General features: G+C 39.5%; 1 pseudogene; it reads left to right on the forward strand.

Moving 5' to 3' along the window:
* The first annotated feature begins 269 nt into the window (after nucleotides 1–269).
* LOC126938392 (60S ribosomal protein L6-like) lies at nucleotides 270–1211 on the forward strand (annotated as a pseudogene).
* Nucleotides 1212–10605: the final 9394 nt, after the last annotated feature.

Raw genomic sequence — 10605 nt, forward strand, 5'->3', positions numbered from 1 at the left:
AGTGATCGTAACATGTTGGAGTCCCACATCTCAATTAACCAAATCAGAGAGATCAGCAATGCATAAGTAAATAATATATATAATATAATATATGACATATAATAATAAATGTATAAATAATAAATACATAAGTTGCTCATATACAAGTTGGCAGAGATTTGGCTATCCACGAGGAAATCCAGGGGTTTGCACTGACGGTGTATCTGGGAGGACTCCAGGGTATGATTCAGCTGTATGAAAAACAAATTAGCTCTTTCCCATCTTGCAAGATGGCGGGTGAAAAAGTTGAGAAGCCAGATACGAAAGAGAAGAAACCCAAAGCCAAGAAGGCCGACGCTGGTGGCAAGGTGAAAAAGGGTAGCCTCAAGGCTAAGAAGCTGAAGAAGGGGACGCCCCAGCAGCGGCAACCCTGTCCTTGTCAGAGGAATTGGCAGATGTTCCCGATCTGCCATGTATTCCAGAAAGGCCATGTACAAGAGGAAGTACTCAGCCGCTAAATCCAAGGTTGAAAAGAAAAAGAAGGAGAAGGTTCTTGCAACTCTTACAAAACCAGTTGGTGGTGACAAGAACGGCAGTACCCGGGTGGTTAAACTTTGCAAAATGCCTAGATATTATCCTACTGAAGATGTGCCTCGAAAGCTGTTGAGCCACGGCAACAAACCCTTCAGTCAGCACGTGAGAAAACTGCGAGCCAGCATTGGGAGGCCGAGACCCCCCAGGGACCGTTCTGATCATCTACCTCACTGGATGCCACAGGGGGCAAGAGCGGAGCTTGCAGTGGCTTTTCCTGAAGCAGCTGGCTAGTGGCTTGTTACAAGAGGGTGGTGACTGGACCTCTGGTCCTCAATCGAGTTCCTCTACGAAGAACACACCAGAAATTTGTCATTGCCACCTCAACCAAAATCGATATCAGCAGTGTCAAAATCCCAAAACATCTTACTGATGCTTACTTCAAGCAGCAGCAGCCGCGGAAGCCCAGACACCAGGAAGGTGAGATCTTCGACACAGAAAAAGAGAAATACGAGATTACGGAGCAGCGCAAGATTGATCAGAAAGCTGTGGACTCACAAATTCTACCAAAAATCAAAGCTGTTCCTCAGCTCCAAGGCTACCCGCGATCTGTGTTTGCCCTGACGAATGGAATTTATCCTCACAAATTGGTGTTCTAAATATCTTAAGACCCTCATTAAATAGCTAACTAAAAAAAAAAAAAAAAAAAGAAAAACAAATTAAAGACTCCTGGATTATACTGAAAAGGTTGTGAATGTTTACAACTATTTGTGCTTATCAGATTGTACAGAATACTAATAATGGATAGGAGACTGGACAAATATCCCAGGTCCTTCACCCATAGGTGAGACAACTCTGAGAGTAAGCTCTATAGAGTGTCCCAGTGATCTGAAGCATGAATGACATGCCCCAGCCTTCCTTGCTCATAGCAGTACAGGCTCAGTAACACAGCCTGTATTAGTGTCTTCCCCTTCCCTGTTTTACTTCCTCACTTCCTACTCATGCTTACTGGGATCACCTTCCAAGTACCCATCCCCATTTTAATCCTCTTCCGAGGGCTGCTTCTGGGAGAGCCCAGCCTAAGACACTACCACGTGGAGTCGCAAGTACCACAGTGAACGAAGGATATTGACAGGAGAAACTGTATCCCATGAGGAGAGAGCCGGATAATCAAGGGTCTGGAAATGATGTCTCATGAAGAGCAATTGAAGAAACAAGGGACATTCAACCTTAGGAAGTGGAGATTTAGGGAATGCAAAGATCTTTAAGTCTGAAAACCTGGTAAGAGAAAAAGAGGACAGCTTGGCATGTGTTGATCCAGAAGGTGACCGTTAATGTGAGGATTTGGAAAGTCTCTGTGGGGGTAAACTGAGTGCTTCAACCCTGGCAAATGGATGTGATTTGGAAGCAGCAAAGGCTGACTAACAAAGGCATGATCGTAGTAGACTTAGGCTGTTCAGAGTACAGATTAGTGTTGAGATAACTGTTGGAAGAATGTTGATGATTTTATGAAGAATGTCGATGCTTTTAAAATTAGATTGCTCATCAGGTGGCAGTCACAAGTCTGAATTTCTTTCTTAATCACTGAAGGCTGTCTCCCTTAGCCTTCTGGATGGCTACTTTTAATGAATTTAGTGTGCCTCAGTATTTCAAGGGGACTCACTGACTGCTTGACAGTCTCCAATTTGTGAAGATCAGTAAGATAGTCACCCTCCTTTCACGAGGCATAGGATAAAGAGACTGAGCTTAAAGTGAAGAAAAGACAGAAGCATCCAGTCACATTAAAAACCAACATTCTCAAGAACTAATGTGAGCGTTGGAATGTGAATCTCTTGTATTAGTCATCGCAATTTAATATTTACTGCACATGAGTTACCACCTATTAAAATTTAGAGTAAAATATCTGGATGTGACTCATGTTATACAAAAAGTCAGAAAAATTCTTACTTAAAAATACACAATAGTAAAGTCCTCTTTTACCTTAAAAGATAAATTAAAATGTGCTATAGAAAATAAAATATGCTAACCAGATAAATCATGGCATGGACTAGCCCTTTCATTGGTTAAGATAATTTCTGTTGCAGTTCACGAAAAATTTGACTAACAGTAGCCTAATTCATGGAGATGCTTAGTGCTTACCTGACAAGGAACCCTGGGATTGGCCCACTGGGTCACACACATCCTCAAGGATGTAGTTCTTCTTTGCCTTCCACTCTGCATCCTTCGCATATTCACTTTCATCCTCCGATTTTCACCCCATGGTAAAAAGACGGTTGCCTTGGTTCCATGCATTGCCTTCTCACAATAGAACATCGAACACTCCACATGAATGTTATAACCACATGATTCAACATTGCCTAAAGCTGGAAGCAACCAAGATGGCCTTCAACAAGCCAATGGATAAACAAAATGTGGTATATCCATGTAATGGGTAAAAAGAAGTGAGCTACCAAAAAAGAAAGAAAGAAATGAGCTACCAAACAACAGAAAGACATAGAGGAACCTTCAATACATGTTTTTACATAAAAAAGGGCAACCTGCAAAGCTCATATACTGTGTGATTCCAACTATATGACATTCTGAAAAGAAGAAAAAAGCAAAACTATGGAGACAGTAAAAGGATCGGTGTGGTCAGGAGTTCAGGAGGAGCGAGAGGGAATGAAAAGGTGGAGCACACAGGATTTTAGGACAGTGAACCTATTCTGTATGATACTAAAATAGTGGATACATGACAGTATGCATTTGGTAAAACCCATAGAATTCACAATACAGAGTGCATCCTAATGTAAACTTTGGACTTTAATAATAATGTATCAATATTGGCTCATCAATCTTAACAAATGTACCACATTAATGGAAGACGTTAATGATAAAAAGGATGGCAAGGGACAGGCTTGGGCTGGGATAAGTATATGGAGTTCTTTGTACTATGTGCTCGATTTTTCTGTAAATCTAAAACTATACTAGAAAATGAAGTTTGTTAACTATAAAAAAATTAAATACAGAAAAGGAGGTAATGAGGTCAGAAATCCCACTCTATATTTCCTTCATTTTATTAGAGAGGAAAATCTTTGCCAGAAACTCCAAATGCATGTTCTTTAATATCTCATTGACCAGCTGTGGGTCAATTCTAGTTGCTGGGGAGTGTGGGGGAAAGATAGGGAATGGCTGTTGAGTTAATAAACAGAGAGTCTGACCCTGAATTTATCCCTGAAGGTGGGGAAATAATGCGGTAAGTACTCTAAGATTCTGCTGTTAATAATGTGAGTATGAAAAGAGGATTTTGGGCTTCCAGTTTAAGTTGAAATTTCAATAGACGTTCACAAGTGAGAATCTTCTATTTTCTGATCAAAATCATGAAGACTAGATTATTTAAAATACAAAGACTTCCTAAAACTTAAGAAACTTAGCTGCAAATAAAATTATCATGAGATTTTTAGAAAAATTCCACAATTAGTGCTCACTTTGGCAGCACATACACTAGAAAAATTCCACAAGGAGTAAGACATGTGGAGCAAAGATGAAATTGCAGCCTGTCACTTGCAGAGGTATTTTCTTATTCGAGAATGAATGAATGAATTTGGCCAGACACAGTGGCTCACATCTGTAATCCCAGCACCTTGGGAGGCCAAGACATAAGGATACCTTGAACCCAGGAGTTCGCGACCAGCCTGCACGACATGGTAAAACTGTGTCTCTACAGAAAAATACAAAAATTAGCCAGGCGTTGGCCAGGCACAGTGGCTCAAGCCTGTAATCCCAGCACTTTGGGAGGCCGAGACGGGTGGATCACGAGGTCAGGAGATCGAGACCATCCTGGCTAACACGGTGAAACCCCGTCTCTACTAAAAATACAAAAAAAAAAAAAACTAGCCGGGCGAGGTGGCAGGCGCCTGTAGTCCCAGCTACTCGGGAGGCTGAGGCAGGAGAATGGCGTAAACCCCGGAGGCGGAGCTTGCAGTGAGCTGAGATCCGGCCACTGCACTCCAGCCTGGGTGACAGAGCAAGACTCCATCTCAAAAAAAAAAAAAAAAAAAAAAATTAGCCAGGCGTGGTGGCATGCACTTGCAGTCTCAGCTCAGGGGGCTGAGGTGGGAGGATTATCTGAGCCTGGGGAGGTTGAGGCTGCAGTGAGTCATGATCATACCACTGCACTCCAGCATGGGCTGCAGAGCAAGACTCTGTCTCAAAAAAACAAAACAAATTTATTAGTAAAGATGAGACTAATTTTCCCCCAGTTATCTACTGCCCAGTTCAGGGATAGAAGGTCTGCACTAACCAGAAAACTGAAAACCTGTTTGTCTCCACAAGACAGGTGTTATCTAAGGTAAGTCCTATTTCATCCATCCCATCATCCACCCCAACAACATCCTTCTACCTTTGTTTTGGAATCAGGATACCCAATAATGGACAATGGCTAGAGAAGAAGGGATAAGCACCAATGTTCTCACTTCTGAGTGCTACAGACAGATAACAAGGAGCAGAAACATAAAGAAGTAACAGATTAGCGCTTCGGGAAATCTCAGATGTTAAATCATTCTTTCCAGCAAGGAAAGAACTATGAACATTTGCCAGCCCTTATCTTATTATTTGAGAGAATTCTAACAACTAGGTGGGAGTAAAAGCATTTTTTTAAAAAAATCCATCCACCTGATTTATGGAAAACACCAGTCCTGAATAAACATTTTTTCATTTAAGAAGCCAGCTAAATATGAGGCTTACACATATATTCAGCTCTATAGGAAAAAGAGTTCAGGCCTTTACACATCACAAGGAACCATAAACTTTAAAAAATGTTTATTGTAAGAAATGAGTACATTTTAGAAATCATCTGATTTGTGTTCTAAATAAATTCCCCCAAAAAAACAAATTAAAAAAAACGCATAAATACCAGTACAAAAGATGATACAATATGATAACAGATTTTAAAGCAAACAAAGGAGAAATTGACAAGATAAGGAAAGACAAGAAAAATTAAAATGTGGTAGCATTAAGAATTAAAAATTAAAATGGAACCATCGGCCGGGCCCAGTGGCTCACGCCTGTAATCCCAGCACTTTGGGAGGTAGAGACTGGTGGATCACCTAAGGTCAGGACTTCAAGACCAGCCTGACCAACGTGGTGAAACCCCATCTGTATTAAAAATACAAAAAAAAAAAAAATTAGCTGGATGTAGTGGCGGCACCTGTAATCCCACCTACTCGGGAGGCTGAGGCAGAAGAATCGCTTGAACCCAGGAGGTGGAGGTTGCAGTGAGCCGAGATCACACCACTGCACTCCAGCCTGGGCGACAAGAAAGAAAGTCTGTCTCAAAAAATAAATAAATAAAATAAAATAAAATGGTACCATCTATGTGCTATTGCTTTTAAAAATCACCAAGACATAAACCAATAATCAAATGATATATTAAAATATAGAATGGGAACATTGTGGTATTAACAGAAATGGTGGGAGAACATAAAAACCAACAAAATATGGAATTAAAACTAGACTACAAATATAAAACAATTTCGCAAATGAAAGCATAAGGGTTACATAAGAATACACAATGATTTTATAATAATTATCTATGTTGAAAAATCATAGAATATAAATTGAAAAATCATGAAAGATTTTTAGGCAAGATGAGATGAAGTGGAAACATTCAAAAAGTCTATTTGTCCTGGCTGGGCACAGTGACACGTATGCCTATGTTCCCAGCTACTCTGGAGACTAAAATGGAAGGATCACGTGAGGCCAGGCATTCAAGACCAGCCTGGACAACATAGTGAGACCCTGTCTCTACCAAAAAAAAGAAAAAAAGTCAATTTTTCATAGAGGGAAACAGTAAATTCTGCCATTTATGATGCAGATCATTAGAGAAATATAAATTTTAAAAGAATCTTTCAAACATAAAGTATCCTATAGAATCAGGATGTCATATAACAGTTTAGCAAAAGATTAAAAAAAAACACACAAAATAGGGAAAGAAAAAAGTAAAAAAAAATAAAATCAAACATGGGTTGTTACAATAAATAGATACAGACTAACCTCTTTTCATTTGTCAAAAGAAATGCAGTCAAATTGTATAGAGAGTACAGGATTCAGGACTAAACAAAGCAACACAGAAACAACAAAAGACAAAAAATGAGTACAGATACATCAAGCAAATGCAAACTCAGAGAAGTCAGATGACCCAAAATTAGTATCATACAAATTATAACAGAAGGAAAAAGCATAAAATGCAACAATGTATTCACAATGAAGATACATTGCAGAAAATGCATACATTTTAGAAATCACCTGATTTGTCTTCTAAATAAATATCCCCCCAAAACAAAAAAAATTCATAAATAATAGCACAAAAGATGATATAATGCAACAGCAGACTTTAAAGAAAAAAAGGTGAAATGGACAAGAAAAAAAAACAAAATGGACAAATTATAACAGAGGGAAAAAAGCATTAAATGTAACAATTTATTCACAATAAAGATATATTGCAGAAAATGCATACGTTTTAGAAATCACCCGATTTGTGTTCTAAATAAATTTCCCCCCAAAACGAAAAAAAAATCCGTAAATAATAGCACAAAAAAAACGATCCAATACAATAACAGACTTTAAAGAAAAGAAAGGCAGGCCAGGCGCGGTGGCTCAAGCCTGTAATCCCAGCACTTTGGGAGGCCGAGATGGGCGGATCACGAGGTCAGAAGATTGAGACCATCCTGGCTAACACGGTGAAACCCCGTCTCTATTAAAAAAATACAAAAAACTAGCCGGGCGAGGTGGCGGGCGCCTGTAGTCCCAGCTACTTGGTAGGCTGAGGCAGGAGAATGGCATAAACCCAGGAGGCAGAGCTTGCAGTGAGCTGAGATCGTGCCACTGCACTCCAGCCTGGGCGACAGAGTGAGACTCCATCTCAAAAAAAAAAAAAGAAAAGAAAGGCAAAATGGACAAGATAATGAAAGACAACAGGAAAAATTAAAGTGTCCTGAGTCTTTATTCAGAAAGGTGCAGCAGCTCTATGAAATAAGTACTATATAAAATTCTTCCAAGGGACACCCAGGAAAGCTGGAGTAAATATTCAGGAGGTTGATATGGTTTGACTATGTCTCCACCCAAATATCATCTTGAATTGGAGCTCCCCAAATTCCCACATGTTGTGAGAGGGACCTGCTGGGAGGTAATTAAATCATGGGGGCAGGTTTTCCCATGCTGTTCTTATGATAGTGAATAAGTCTCAGAGGCCTAATGGTTTTATAAAAGGCAGTTCCCCTGCACACACTCTCTTGCCTGCCTCCATGTAAGATGTGCCGTTGCTCCTCCTTCACCTTCCTCCATGATTGTGAGGCCGCCACAGCCGTGTGGAACCATGAGTCCATTAAACTCATTTTTCTTTATAAATTACCCAGTCTTTGGTATTTCGTTATAGCAGGATTAAAATGGACTAATACAGAGGTGTGTTCTTGGGGTAGAGGGATTAGTATTGTAGAGACATCAATTCTCCCCAAAATAATACATTAATTTGATGCAAACTCCATCAACTCCCCCCGACCTCAAAATATTGTTTCTGGAACTTGACAAAATTATTTGAAAGTTCCTATGGAAGAACAAAATAAATGAGAACAAGAAGGTAATATTTAACAAAAAGATTAAGCAGCAGGTTTTGTGCTGCCACATAATTAACATAGGAACACTCAGAAGCGCTTCCCATTTCCATTTTCTCTCATTTGGGCTCCCTCCCACTCTCCACAGTGGCTACTTTGACCCTCAAACCAACATTTTCCCCACCCACTCCAGCCACTCCCAGACTTCCATTGTACTTCATAGAGAAGGAGAGAAGAAAGAAGCCACAGGTGGACATCTCTGCTTCCATTCCTTTTTTCTCCTACTGTGAGAAATTTTAACTCCACTTATCAAAGACATCATGTTCTGGATCCCACATACACTTTAATTCTCAAAAATTTTCTTACTCTCTCTGTCTCTTTCTTTCTCCTTGATTATTACCATCAGTTGAGAAACATTCTTTAATATCTCTAATAACAACAACAACAACAAATATTTAAGTGGATTCCTAGGATACCACCTTATGCTTTTTCCCAATGGCCAAAATTCTCCAAATGAGAACAAGGTTTTGTTTTCTTTCAAAATCAGTCTGTACTTTTACCCTAATCTGGTTTCTGCCTCCAACATGCCACCAAAATTGCTCCTGGAACATTGTTTTTGTTTCTTTTTTTTTTTTTTTTTTTGAGATGGAGCCTCACTCTGTTGCCCAGGCTGGAGTGCAGTGGGACAATTTCGGCTCACTGCAGCCCCCGCCTCCCGCGTTCAAGCGATTCTCCTGCCTCAACCTCCCGAGTAGCTGGGATTATAGGCACCTGCCAACACACCTGGCTAATTTTTGTATTTTTAGTAGAGATGGGGTTTCACCATATTGGCCTGGCTGGTTTCAAACTCTTGACCTCAAGTGATCCACCCACCTCGGCCTCCCAAAGTGCTGGGATTACAGGCATGAGCCACCACACCTGGCTCTGTACTCCAGGGACATATTGACCCAGTGGATTCTCTTTCATTTTTCTCTTACCAAAGGTCTCAGCAACATTCTACTCAACACCTTCCTCCATGAAATACCTCACCCTTTGGTCCGGTGACTCCATTCTTTGCTGTTTTTATTCCCCCTCTTGGTGCTATTTTCCCTTCTCCTGAGATCCCTGGTCCTAATCTCTAAAGGCTGGAATTATTTATTCAGGGCTTGGTCCTGTGTTTGCTTCTCTTTTTACTAGTCATCCTATAAGATCTAATCATTTTGCTCTTCCCAATATCTCCCAGCCCACAGTTCTCTTCTAAACTGGACTAGCAACATCAACCGCAGTAGCTCATCACGTTTCACAGCCATCTCTGTGTGCTTCTGTCTAAAACAGAACTCCCGTTTCCACCCTACTCATGATCTGGTTCCATCTTTTGTCTACTTTTTCTTTGCACCTGACACCACAATATTGCTGTTTCTCAGACTAGAAAACTTCAAGTCACTCCTTACACCTCTCTTTTCTTCCCCTCCACATTTAATCAGTCACTAATATTGCTGGTTCTGCCTTCTAAAGAGTTCATGAATTGATCAATCTATTTCCTTTCTATTAACAACCACCTTATATCATGCAGTCATCATTTCTCTGCAGACTGGTCTTTCTTTTGCTCTTGACCACCTGCAAACTTGTCTTCACTCAATAGCCATGGTTATTTTAAACAAAAACAGAAAGGAGAAGAAATCTGATCACTGAGCTCTTCTGATTAAAGCTCTTTAATGGTTTGCTTAGACATAGAATCTGAGGCCTTTGGTTCATTTTGGCTGTCACTATTTGTAATGATATAGTTATTGCTGTGCTTCCTTGGTTAGTGTCTGTCTCCCCCACTCAGCTGTAAGATCCATGAGGTCAGGGGCTGTGTCTTTTGGTTTATTCATATGTCTCAAACTTTAGCTAAGCTAGGGCATAGAAAGGGCAGGTGCTTGCTAAACAGTTTGATTCATTGAAGTGCTAACACTGGCATAATTACAACAGTGTGGTATTTCAGCAATAAGAGACTGTACATCAAATGGAATATAAAATCAAGAATACAGCCACATACATGAAATTATTTACTATTAGATGGAGATAGCATATAAAAATAATTTACAATGACCAAATTATTCAATTATCCCTTCCAGAAAAAAACTGAATAATTGAGGGAAAGATCAATCTCTATATCATGTCACATATAAAAACAAGATAAACGTGAAAGTACATTATAAAATAATTAGAAGAAAATATAAGTGAATATCTCATAATTATTATAGAAGGCAATTCAAAGCATAATTCCAAAGAAATTATTTTTAAAAACAGAAAAACATAAACATGTGTAAGAAGAACCTTAAAAGTTTTTTATACTCTCACACTACTTTTTTATATTCTGGAAATCTATACTAAGGAAATTGTGAAAAATTGGTGCTAAAATGTATATTTGAAGATATTTGTGCACTAGATTTAATAACAGAAAGGAATTAGAAGTGATCTAAATGTAGAACATTGGGAATATGGTTAAGTGATTATGACACACACACAAACAAAACAGTACTACATA

Source organism: Macaca thibetana, chromosome 16 (genome assembly GCF_024542745.1).
Source record: "Macaca thibetana thibetana isolate TM-01 chromosome 16, ASM2454274v1, whole genome shotgun sequence".
NCBI lineage: Eukaryota > Metazoa > Chordata > Mammalia > Primates > Cercopithecidae > Macaca > Macaca thibetana.